This window comes from Oncorhynchus masou, unplaced genomic scaffold, assembly GCF_036934945.1.
Source record: "Oncorhynchus masou masou isolate Uvic2021 unplaced genomic scaffold, UVic_Omas_1.1 unplaced_scaffold_674, whole genome shotgun sequence".
NCBI lineage: Eukaryota > Metazoa > Chordata > Actinopteri > Salmoniformes > Salmonidae > Oncorhynchus > Oncorhynchus masou.
Window position 1 is genome coordinate 122,501 of NW_027013189.1, and position 10,000 is coordinate 132,500.

At 47.5% G+C, this 10,000-nt stretch overlaps 1 pseudogene; it reads left to right on the forward strand.

The window, feature by feature from the left end:
* Positions 1-10,000, forward strand: part of LOC135536874 (dachshund homolog 1-like) — a 101,483-nt pseudogene that overhangs the window by 27,988 nt on the left and 63,495 nt on the right.

Genomic DNA, 10,000 nt, shown 5'->3' on the forward strand with positions numbered 1-10,000 from the left:
AGAGAGAGAGGGAGTGGGAGACAGAGAGAGAGGCAGAGAGAGAGGGAGTGGGAGGCAGAGTGAGAGGGAGTGGGAGAGAGAGAGAGAGGGAGTGGGAGACAGAGAGGCAGAGAGAGAGGGAGTGGGAGACAGAGAGAGAGGCAGAGAGAGAGGGAGTGGGAGACAGGGAGACAGAGAGAGAGTGGGAGACAGAGAGAGAGGGAGTGGGAGGCAGAGAGAGGGAGTGGGAGACAGAGAGAGAGAGAGAGAGAGAGGGAGTGGGAGACAGAGAGAGAGGCAGAGAGAGAGGGAGTGGGAGACAGAGAGAGAGAGGCAGAGAGAGAGGGAGTGGGGGAGACAGAGAGAGAGAGGAGAGAGCAGAGAGGGAGTGGGAGACAGAGAGAGAGGCAGAGAGAGAGAGAGAGGGAGTGGGAGACAGAGAGAGAGGCAGAGAGAGATGGAGTGGGAGGCAGAGTGAGAGGCATAACAGAGAATAAATCCAAACCACTCCTAATTCCTTCTTTTTCTAAAGGTCACTTAGCTTGATAAAAAGGTGTTTAGTTCATTTATTTCCTCTCTGGCAGGGTGAGATAAAGCAACAGAACTACTGGGGCTGAAGAGGAGAGAAGAGGGAGGCAACGCTGGGTTCATATTTCTGGAAGGGTGATTGGCTAAGGGGTGAGGGTAGCGCTGAAACACTTCCTGTCTCTCAAGAGAGGAAAGCACCTCCTCTGTCCTCTCTCCTCTGTCCTCTGAGGAGAGAGCGAGAGAGGACCTGAGGAGAGAGGACCTGAGGAGAGAGCAAGAGAGGAGAGAGGACATGAGGAGAGAGGACATGAGGAGAGAGCAAGAGAGGAGAGAGGACCTGAGGAGAGAGGACCTGAGGAGAGAGCAAGAGAGGAGAGAGGACATGAGGAGAGAGGACATGAGGAGAGAGCAAGAGAGGAGAGAGGACATGAGGAGAGAGCAAGAGAGGAGAGAGGACATGAGGAGAGGGGACCTGAGGAGAGAGGACATGAGGAGAGAGGACATGAGGAGAGGGGACATGAGGAGAGAGACATGAGGAGAGAGGACATGTGGAGAGAGGACATGAGGAGAGAGGACATGAGGAGAGGGGACCTGAGGAGAGAGGACATGAGGAGAGAGGACATGAGGAGAGAGGACATGAGGAGAGAGCAAGAGAGGAGAGAGGACATGTGGAGAGGGGACCTGAGGAGTATGTAATTGAGATCTTGTTACAGGCTGAGAACATCCCCAAAAAGTTATCCTTTATGATGCAAAGCCAAGGTTTGTTGGTTCAATTCCCGCAGCGATCACAAACTCATACTAAAGTATGCTCAGTGTACTGTGAGTGTGTCTGGATAAAATCCTCTGTGTAACTGATTCGTTTGATTGTGTTTCCAGCTCGCGTCCTGGACGCCCCCCAAAGAGGGCTCAGAGTATGACATCATCAGAGAACCAGCACCTTCTGTCTCATTCTGTCAGCGGGCTGATGTCAGCTGGAATCATGCCCCCTACTGGTGAGGGACCTGCATAGCACACACACACACACACACACACACACACGCACACAGTCACGCACACACAGTCACACACACGCACAGTCACACACACACACAGTCACACACACACACACACAGTCACACACGCACAGTCACACACACACGCACACAGTCACGCACACACAGTCACACACACGCACACAGTCACGCACACACAGTCACACACGCACAGTCACACACACATGCACAGTCACACACACACACACACACAGTCACACAGTCACATGCATACACAGAAGTATCAGTTAAAGTGTGATGTGTTTGTTCTTCTGTCATCACCTCTATTTTACAGTCTTCTATTTTGAACCACAGTGTTCCTGTAGACTGTTCTCTCAGTGTTCCTGTAGACTGTTCTCTCAGTGTTCCTGTGGACTATGTTCTCTCAGTGTTCCTGTAGACTATGTTCTCTCAGTGTTCCTGTAGACTGTTCTCTCAGTGTTCCTGTAGACTATGTTCTCCCAGTGTTCCTGTAGACTATGTTCTCTCAGTGTTCCTGTAGACTATGTTCTCTCAGTGTTCCTGTAGACTATGTTCTCTCAGTGTTCCTGTAGACTATGTTCTCTCAGTGTTCCTGTAGACTGTTCTCTCAGTGTTCCTGTAGACTATGTTCTCTCAGTGTTCCTGTAGACTATGTTCTCCCAGTGTTCCTGTAGACTATGTTCTCCCAGTGTTCCTGTAGACTATGTTCTCCCAGTGTTCCTGTAGACTATGTTCTCTCAGTGTTCCTGTAGACTATGTTCTCTGTGTTCCTGTAGACTATGTTCTCTCAGTGTTCCTGTAGACTATGTTCTCCCAGTGTTCCTGTAGACTATGTTCTCTCAGTGTTCCTGTAGACTATGTTCTCTCAGTGTTCCTGTAGACTGTTCTCTCAGTGTTCCTGTAGACTATGTTCTCTCAGTGTTCCTGTAGACTATGTTCTCTCAGTGTTCCTGTAGACTATGTTCTCTCAGTGTTCCTGTAGACTATGTTCTCCCAGTGTTCCTGTAGTCTATGTTCTCCCAGTGTTCCTGTAGACTGTTCTCTCAGTGTCCCTGTAGACTATGTTCTCTCAGTTTTCCTGTAGTCTATGTTCTCTCAGTGTTCCCGTAGACTATGTTCTCTCAGTGTTCCTGTAGTCTATGTTCTCTCAGTGTTCCTGTAGACTATGTTCTCTCAGTGTTCCTGTAGACTATGTTCGCTCAGTGTTCCTGTAGACTATGTTCTCTCAGTGTTCCTGTGGACTATGTTGTCCCAGTGTTCCTGTAGACTATGTTCTCTCAGTGTTCCTGTAGACTATGTTCTCTCAGTGTTCCTGTAGACTATGTTCTCTCAGTGTTCCTGTAGACTATGTTCTCTCAGTGTTCCTGTAGACTGTTCTCTCAGTGTCCCTGTAGACTATGTTCTCTCAGTGTCCCTGTAGACTATGTTCTCTCAGTGTCCCTGTAGACTATGTTGTCCCAGTGTTCCTGTAGACTATGTTCTCCCAGTGTTCCTGTAGTCTATGTTCTCTCAGTGTTCCTGTAGACTATGTTCTCTCAGTGTTCCTGTAGACTGATCTCTCAGTGTCCCTGTAGACTATGTTCTCTCAGTGTTCCTGTAGACTATGTTCTCTCAGTGTTCCTATAGACTGTTCTCTCAGTGTCCCTGTAGACTATGTTCTCTCAGTGTCCCTGTAGACTACGTTCTCTCAGTGTTCCTATAGACTGTTCTCTCAGTGTTCCTGTAGACTATGTTCTCTCAGTGTTCCTGTAGACTATGTTCTCCCAGTGTTCCTGTAGACTGTTCTCTCAGTGTTCCTGTAGACTGTTCTCTCAGTGTTCCTGTAGACTATGTTCTCCCAGTGTTCCTGTAGACTATGTTCTCTCAGTGTTCCTGTAGACTATGTTCTCCCAGTGTTCCTGTAGACTATGTTCTCCCACTGTTCCTGTAGACTATGTTCTCCCAGTGTTCCTGTAGACTATGTTCTCTCAGTGTTCCTGTAGACTATGTTCTCTCAGTGTTCCTGTAGACTATGTTCTCTCAGTGTTCCTGTAGACTATGTTCTCTCAGTGTTCCTGTAGACTATGTTCTCTCAGTGTTCCTGTAGACTATGTTCTCTCAGTGTTCCTGTAGACTATGTTCTCTCAGTGTTCCTGTAGACTATGTTCTCTCAGTGTTCCTGTAGACTATGTTCTCTCAGTGTTCCTGTAGACTATGTTCTCTCAGTATTCCTGTAGACTATGTTCTCTCAGTGTTCCTGTAGACTATGTTCTCCCAGTGTTCCTATAGTCTATGTTCTCTCAGTTTTCCTGTAGACTATGTTCTCTCAGTGTTCCTGTAGACTATGTTCTCCCAGTGTTCCTGTAGACTATGTTCTCTCAGTGTTCCTGTAGACTATGTTCTCTCAGTGTTCCTGTAGACTGTTCTCTCAGTGTTCCTGTAGACTATGTTCTCCCAGTGTTCCTGTAGACTATGTTCTCCCAGTGTTCCTGTAGACTTCTCTCAGTGTTCCTGTAGACTATGTTCTCTCAGTGTTCCTGTAGACTGTTCTCCCAGTGTTCCTGTAGACTATGTTCTCCCAATGTTCCTGTAGACTGTTCTCTCAGTGTTCCTGTAGACTATGTTCTCTCAGTGTTCCTGTAGACTATGTTCTCCCAGTGTTCCTGTAGTCTATGTTCTCTCAGTGTTCCTGTAGACTATGTTCTCCCAGTGTTCCTGTAGACTATGTTCTCTCAGTGTTCCTGTAGACTGTTCTCTCAATGTTCCTGTAGACTATGTTCTCCCAGTGTTCCTGTAGACTATGTTCTCCCAGTGTTCCTGTAGACTATGTTCTCTCAGTGTTCCTGTAGACTATGTTCTCTCAGTGTTCCTGTAGACTATGTTCTCCCAGTGTTCCTGTAGACTATGTTCTCCCAGTGTTCCTGTAGACTATGTTCTCCCAGTGTTCTTGTAGACTGTTCTCTCAGTGTTCCTGTAGACTATGTTCTCTCAGTGTTCCTGTAGACTGTTCTCCCAGTGTTCCTGTAGACTATGTTCTCCCAGTGTTCCTGTAGACTGTTCTCTCAGTGTTCCTGTAGACTATGTTATCTCAGTGTTCCTGTAGACTGTTCTCTCAATGTTCCTGTAGACTATGTTCTCCCAGTGTTCCTGTAGACTATGTTCTCCCAGTGTTCCTGTAGACTATGTTCTCTCAGTGTTCCTGTAGACTATGTTCTCTCAGTGTTCCTGTAGTCTATGTTCTCTCAGTGTTCCTGTAGACTATGTTCTCCCAGTGTTCCTGTAGACTATGTTCTCTCAGTGTTCCTGTAGACTGTTCGCTCAGTGTTCCTGTAGACTGTTCTCTCAGTGTTCCTGTAGACTGTTCTCTCAGTGTTCCTGTAGACTGTTCTCTCAGTGTTCCTGTAGACTATGTTCTCCCAGTGTTCCTGTAGACTATGTTCTCCCAGTGTTCCTGTAGACTATGTTCTGAGTTACACCCCACCTCTGCAGGCCTCTCTACCTGTGCTCTGTGAAGTGTGTATTCACCGTTCATCGTTCAAAGCTGCCCTTCTCTTTGTGTGCTTTTGTAAAACTCAATCTGTTCGTTCTCCACCTCAAAACAAGCTATTTCTAAAAGTCCTTTTTACTCTCTGTGTTCAAAAGCATCCTACGCCTCAGAGAGTGGTGTCTCTGGGAGAGAGTCAGGCTCAAAGTAATACACACTGGGCCTGAGAGAGTCTCTGAGCCCTTTTAACTGGAGGAGAGGTCACAACATCAATGTCAGCGGAGGAGATTAGAATTGAAAGGCCACAGGAGACTGAAAGAGAGGGAGGGAGAGAGGGAGTGGGAGACAGAGAGAGAGGCAGAGAGAGAGGGGTGGGAGACAGAGAGAGGGAGTGGGAGACAGAGAGAGAGGCAGAGAGAGAGAGAGAGGAGAGGGGTGGGAGGAGAGAGAGAGAGGGAGTGGGAGACAGAGAGAGAGGCAGAGAGAGAGGGGGTGGGAGACAGAGAGAGGGAGTGGGAGACAGAGAGAGAGGCAGAGAGAGAGGGAGGGAGAGAGAGAGAGGGAGTGGGAGACAGAGAGAGAGAGGCAGAGAGAGAGGGGGTGGGAGACAGAGAGAGGGAGTGGGAGACAGAGAGAGAGAGGCAGAGAGAGAGGGGGTGGGAGACAGAGAGAGAGGCAGAGAGAGAGGGGGTGGGAGACAGAGAGAGGGAGTGGGAGACAGAGAGAGAGGCAGAGAGAGAGGGGGTGGGAGACAGAGAGAGGGAGTGGGAGACAGAGAGAGAGAGGCAGAGAGAGAGGGGGTGGGAGACAGAGAGAGGGAGTGGGAGACAGAGAGAGAGGGATTGGGAGACAGAGAGAGAGGCAGAGAGAGAGGGAGGGAGAGAGGCAGAGAGAGAGGGAGGGAGAGAGAGAGAGGGAGTGGGAGACAGAGAGAGAGGCAGAGAGAGAGGGAGGCAGAGAGAGAGGGAGGGAGACAGAGAGAGGGAGTGGGAGACAGAGAGAGAGGCAGAGAGAGAGGGAGGCAGAGAGAGAGGGAGTGGGAGACAGAGAGAGAGGCAGAGAGAGAGAGAGGGAGTGGGAGACAGAGAGAGAGGCAGAGAGAGAGAGAGGGAGTGGGAGACAGAGAGAGAGGCAGAGAGAGAGGGAGTGGGGGACAAACACCTGCCTGGAGGTGACAGCATTCCCTCCCCCGTATGCCCTCCTAGGCACAACTATGACAACATAACCAACAAAAACGGGTCACAACTCCTGCAGCTCTGTCGCACGCTGGGTATGTACATAGTCAATGGTAGGCTTCAAGGGGACTCCTATGGTAGGTACACCTATAGCTCATCTCTTGGCAGTAGTACTGTAGACTACTTTATCACTGACCTCAACCCAGAGTCTCTCAGAGCGTTCACAGTCAGCCCACTGACACCCCTATCAGACCACAGCAAAATCACAGTCTACCTAAACAGAGCAATACTCAATCATGAGGCATCAAAGCCAAAGGAACTGAGTAACATTAAGAAATGCTATAGATGGAAGGAATGCAGTTTGGAAACCTACCAAAAAACAATTAGGCAACAACAAATTCAATCCCTTTTAGACAATTTCCTGGGTAAAACGTTCCACTGTAATAGTGAAGGTGTAAACTTGGCAGTAGAAAATCTTAACAGTATATTTGACCTCTCAGCTTCCCTATCAAATCTAAAAATCTCAAATAGAAAACCAAAGAAAATTAACAACAATGACAAATGGTTTGATGAATAATGCAAAAATCTAAGAAAGAAATTGAGAAACCTGTCCAACCAAAAACATAGAGACTCAGAAAACCTGAGTCTACGCCTTCACTATGGTGAATCACTAAAACAATATTATCTATCCAAAATGGAGATGTATGGGTAAACCACTTCTCCAATCTTTTTGGCTCTATAACAAAGAATAAAGAGCAAAAACATATACATGATCAAATACAGATCTTAGAATCAACTATTAAAGACTACCAGAACCCACTGGATTCTCCAATTACATTGAATGAGTTACAGGACAAAATAAAAACCCTCCAACCCAAAAAGGCCTGTGGTGTTGATGGTATCCTCAATGAAATGATCAAATATACAGACAACAAATTCCAATTGGCTATACTAAAACTCTTTAACATCATCCTTAGCTCTGGCATCTTCGCCAATATTTGGAACCAAGGACTGATCACCCCAATCCACAAAAATGGAGACAAATTTGACCCCAATAACTACCGTGGAATATGCGTCAACAGTAACCTTGGGAAAATCCTCTGCATTATCATTAACAGCAGACTCGTACACTTCCTCAATGAAAACAATGTACTGAGCAAATGTCAAATTGGCTTTTTACCAAATTACCGTACAACAGACCATGTATTCACCCTGCACACCCTAATTGACAACCAAAGAAACCAAAACAAAGGCAAAGTCTTCTCATGCTTTGTTGATTTCAAAAAAGCCTTCGACTCAATTTGGCATGAGGGTCTGCTATACAAACTGATGGAAAGTGGTGTTGGGGGTAAAACATACGACATCATAAAATCCATGTACACAAACAACAAGTGTGCGGTTAAAATTGGCAAAAAACACACAAATTTCTTCACACAGGGTCGTGGGGTTAGACAGGGATGCAGCTTAAGCCCCACCCTCTTCAACATATATATCAACAAACTGGCGCGGGCACTAGAAAAGTCTGCAGCACCCGGCCTCACCCTACTAGAATCTGAAGTCAAATGTCTGCTGTTTGCTGATAATCTGGTGCTTCTGTCACCAACCAAGGAGGGCCTACAGCAGCACCTAGACCTTATGCACAGATTCTGTCAGACCTGGGCCCTGACAGTAAAATCTCAGTAAGACCAAAATAATGGTGTTCCAAAAAAGGTCCAGTCACCAGGACCACAAATACAAATTCCATCTAGACACTGTTGCCCTAGAGCACACAAAAAACGATACATACCTTGGCCTAAACATCAGCGCCACAGGTAACTTCCACAAAGCTGTGAACGATCTGAGAGACAAGGCAAGAAGGGCATTCTATGCCATCAAAAGGAACATAAATTTCAACATACCAATTAGGATTTGGCTAAAAATACTTGAATCAGTCATAGAGCCCATTGCCCTTTATGGTTGTGAGGTCTGGGCTCCGCTCACCAACCAAGACTTCACAAAATGGGACAAACACCAAATTGAGACTCTGCGCGCAGAATTCTGCAAAAATATCTTCCGTGTACAACGTAGAACACCAAATAATGCATGCAGAGCAGAATTAGGCCGATACCCACTAATTATCAAAATCCAGAAAAGAGCTGTTAAATTCTATAACCACCTAAAAGGAAGCGATTCCCAAACCTTCCACAACAAAGCCATCACCTACAGAGAGATGAACCTGGAGAAGAGTCCCCTAAGCAAGCTGGTCCTGGGGCTCTGTTCACAAACACACCCTACAGAGCCCCATGACAGCAGCACAATTAGACCCAACCAAATCATGAGAAAACAAAAAGATAATTACTTGACACATTGGAAAGAATTAACAAATACCTGACCACTGTGACTGACCCAAAATGAAGGAAAGCTTTGACTATGTACAGACTCAGCGAGCATAGCCTTGCTATTGAGAAAGGCCACCGTAGGCAGACATGGCTCTCAAGAGAAGACAGGCTATGTGCTCACTGCCCACAAAATGAGGTGGAAACTGAGCTGCACTTCCTAACCTCCTGCCCAATGTATGACCATATTAGAGATACATATTTCCCTCAGATTACACAGATCCACAAAGAATTCGAAAACAAATCCAATTTTGAAAAACTCCCATATCTACTGGGTGAAATTCCATAGTGTGCCATCAGAGCAGCAAGATTTGTGACCTGTTGCCACGAGAAAAGGGCAACCAGTGAAGAACACGCACCATTGTAAATACAACCCATATCTATGCTTATTTATTTTATCTTGTGTCCTTTACCATTTGTACATTGTAAAAACACTGTTTATATATAATATGACATTTGTAATGTCTTTATAGTTTTGAAACTTCTGTATGTGTGATGTCTACTGTTAATTTTTATTGTTTATTTCACTTTATATATTATCTACCTTACTTGCTTTGGCAATGTTAACACATGTTACCCATGCCAATAAAGCCCCTTGAATTGAATTGAATTGAGAGAGGGAGTGGGAGGCAGAGAGAGAGGGAGTGGGAGGCAGAGTGAGATGGAGTGGGAGACCGAGAGAGAGGCAGAGAGAGAGGGAGTGGGAGACAGAGAGAGAGGCAGAGAGAGAGGGAGTGGGAGACAGAGAGAGAGAGGGAGTGGGATGCAGAGAGAGAGGGAGTGGGAGGCAGAGAGAGAGGGAGTGGGAGGCAGAGTGAGAGGGAGTGGGAGAGAGAGAGAGGCAGAGAGAGAGGGAGTGGGAGGCAGAGAGAGAGGCAGAGAGAGAGGGAGTGGGAGGCAGAGAGATAGGCAGAGTGAGAGCGAGTGGGAGACAGAGAGAGAGGCAGAGAGAGAGGGAGTGGGAGGCAGAGAGAGAGGGAGTGGGAGGCAGAGAGAGAGAGAGTGGGAGGCAGAGTGGGAGAGAGAGAGAGAGGCAGAGAGAGAGGGAGTGGGAGGAGAGAGAGAGAGAGAGGGAGTGGGAGGCAGAGAGAGAGGGAGTGGGAGGCAGAGAGAGAGGGAGTGGGAGGCAGAGAGAGAGGGAGTGGGAGACAGAGAGAGAGGGAGTGGGAGGCAGAGAGAGAGGGAGTGGGAGACAGAGAGAGAGGCAGAGAGAGAGGGAGTGGGAGACAGAGAGAGAGGGAGTGGGAGGCAGAGAGAGAGGGAGTGGGAGGCAGAGAGAGAGGCAGAGAGAGAGGGAGTGGGAGACAGAGAGAGAGGCAGAGAGAGAGGGAGTGGGAGACAGAGAGAGGGAGTGGGAGGCAGAGCGAGAGGGAGTGGGAGGCAGAGAGAGAGGGAGTGGGAGGCAGAGAGAGAGGGAGTGGGAGACAGAGAGAGAGGCAGAGAGAGAGGGAGTGGGAGGCAGAGAGA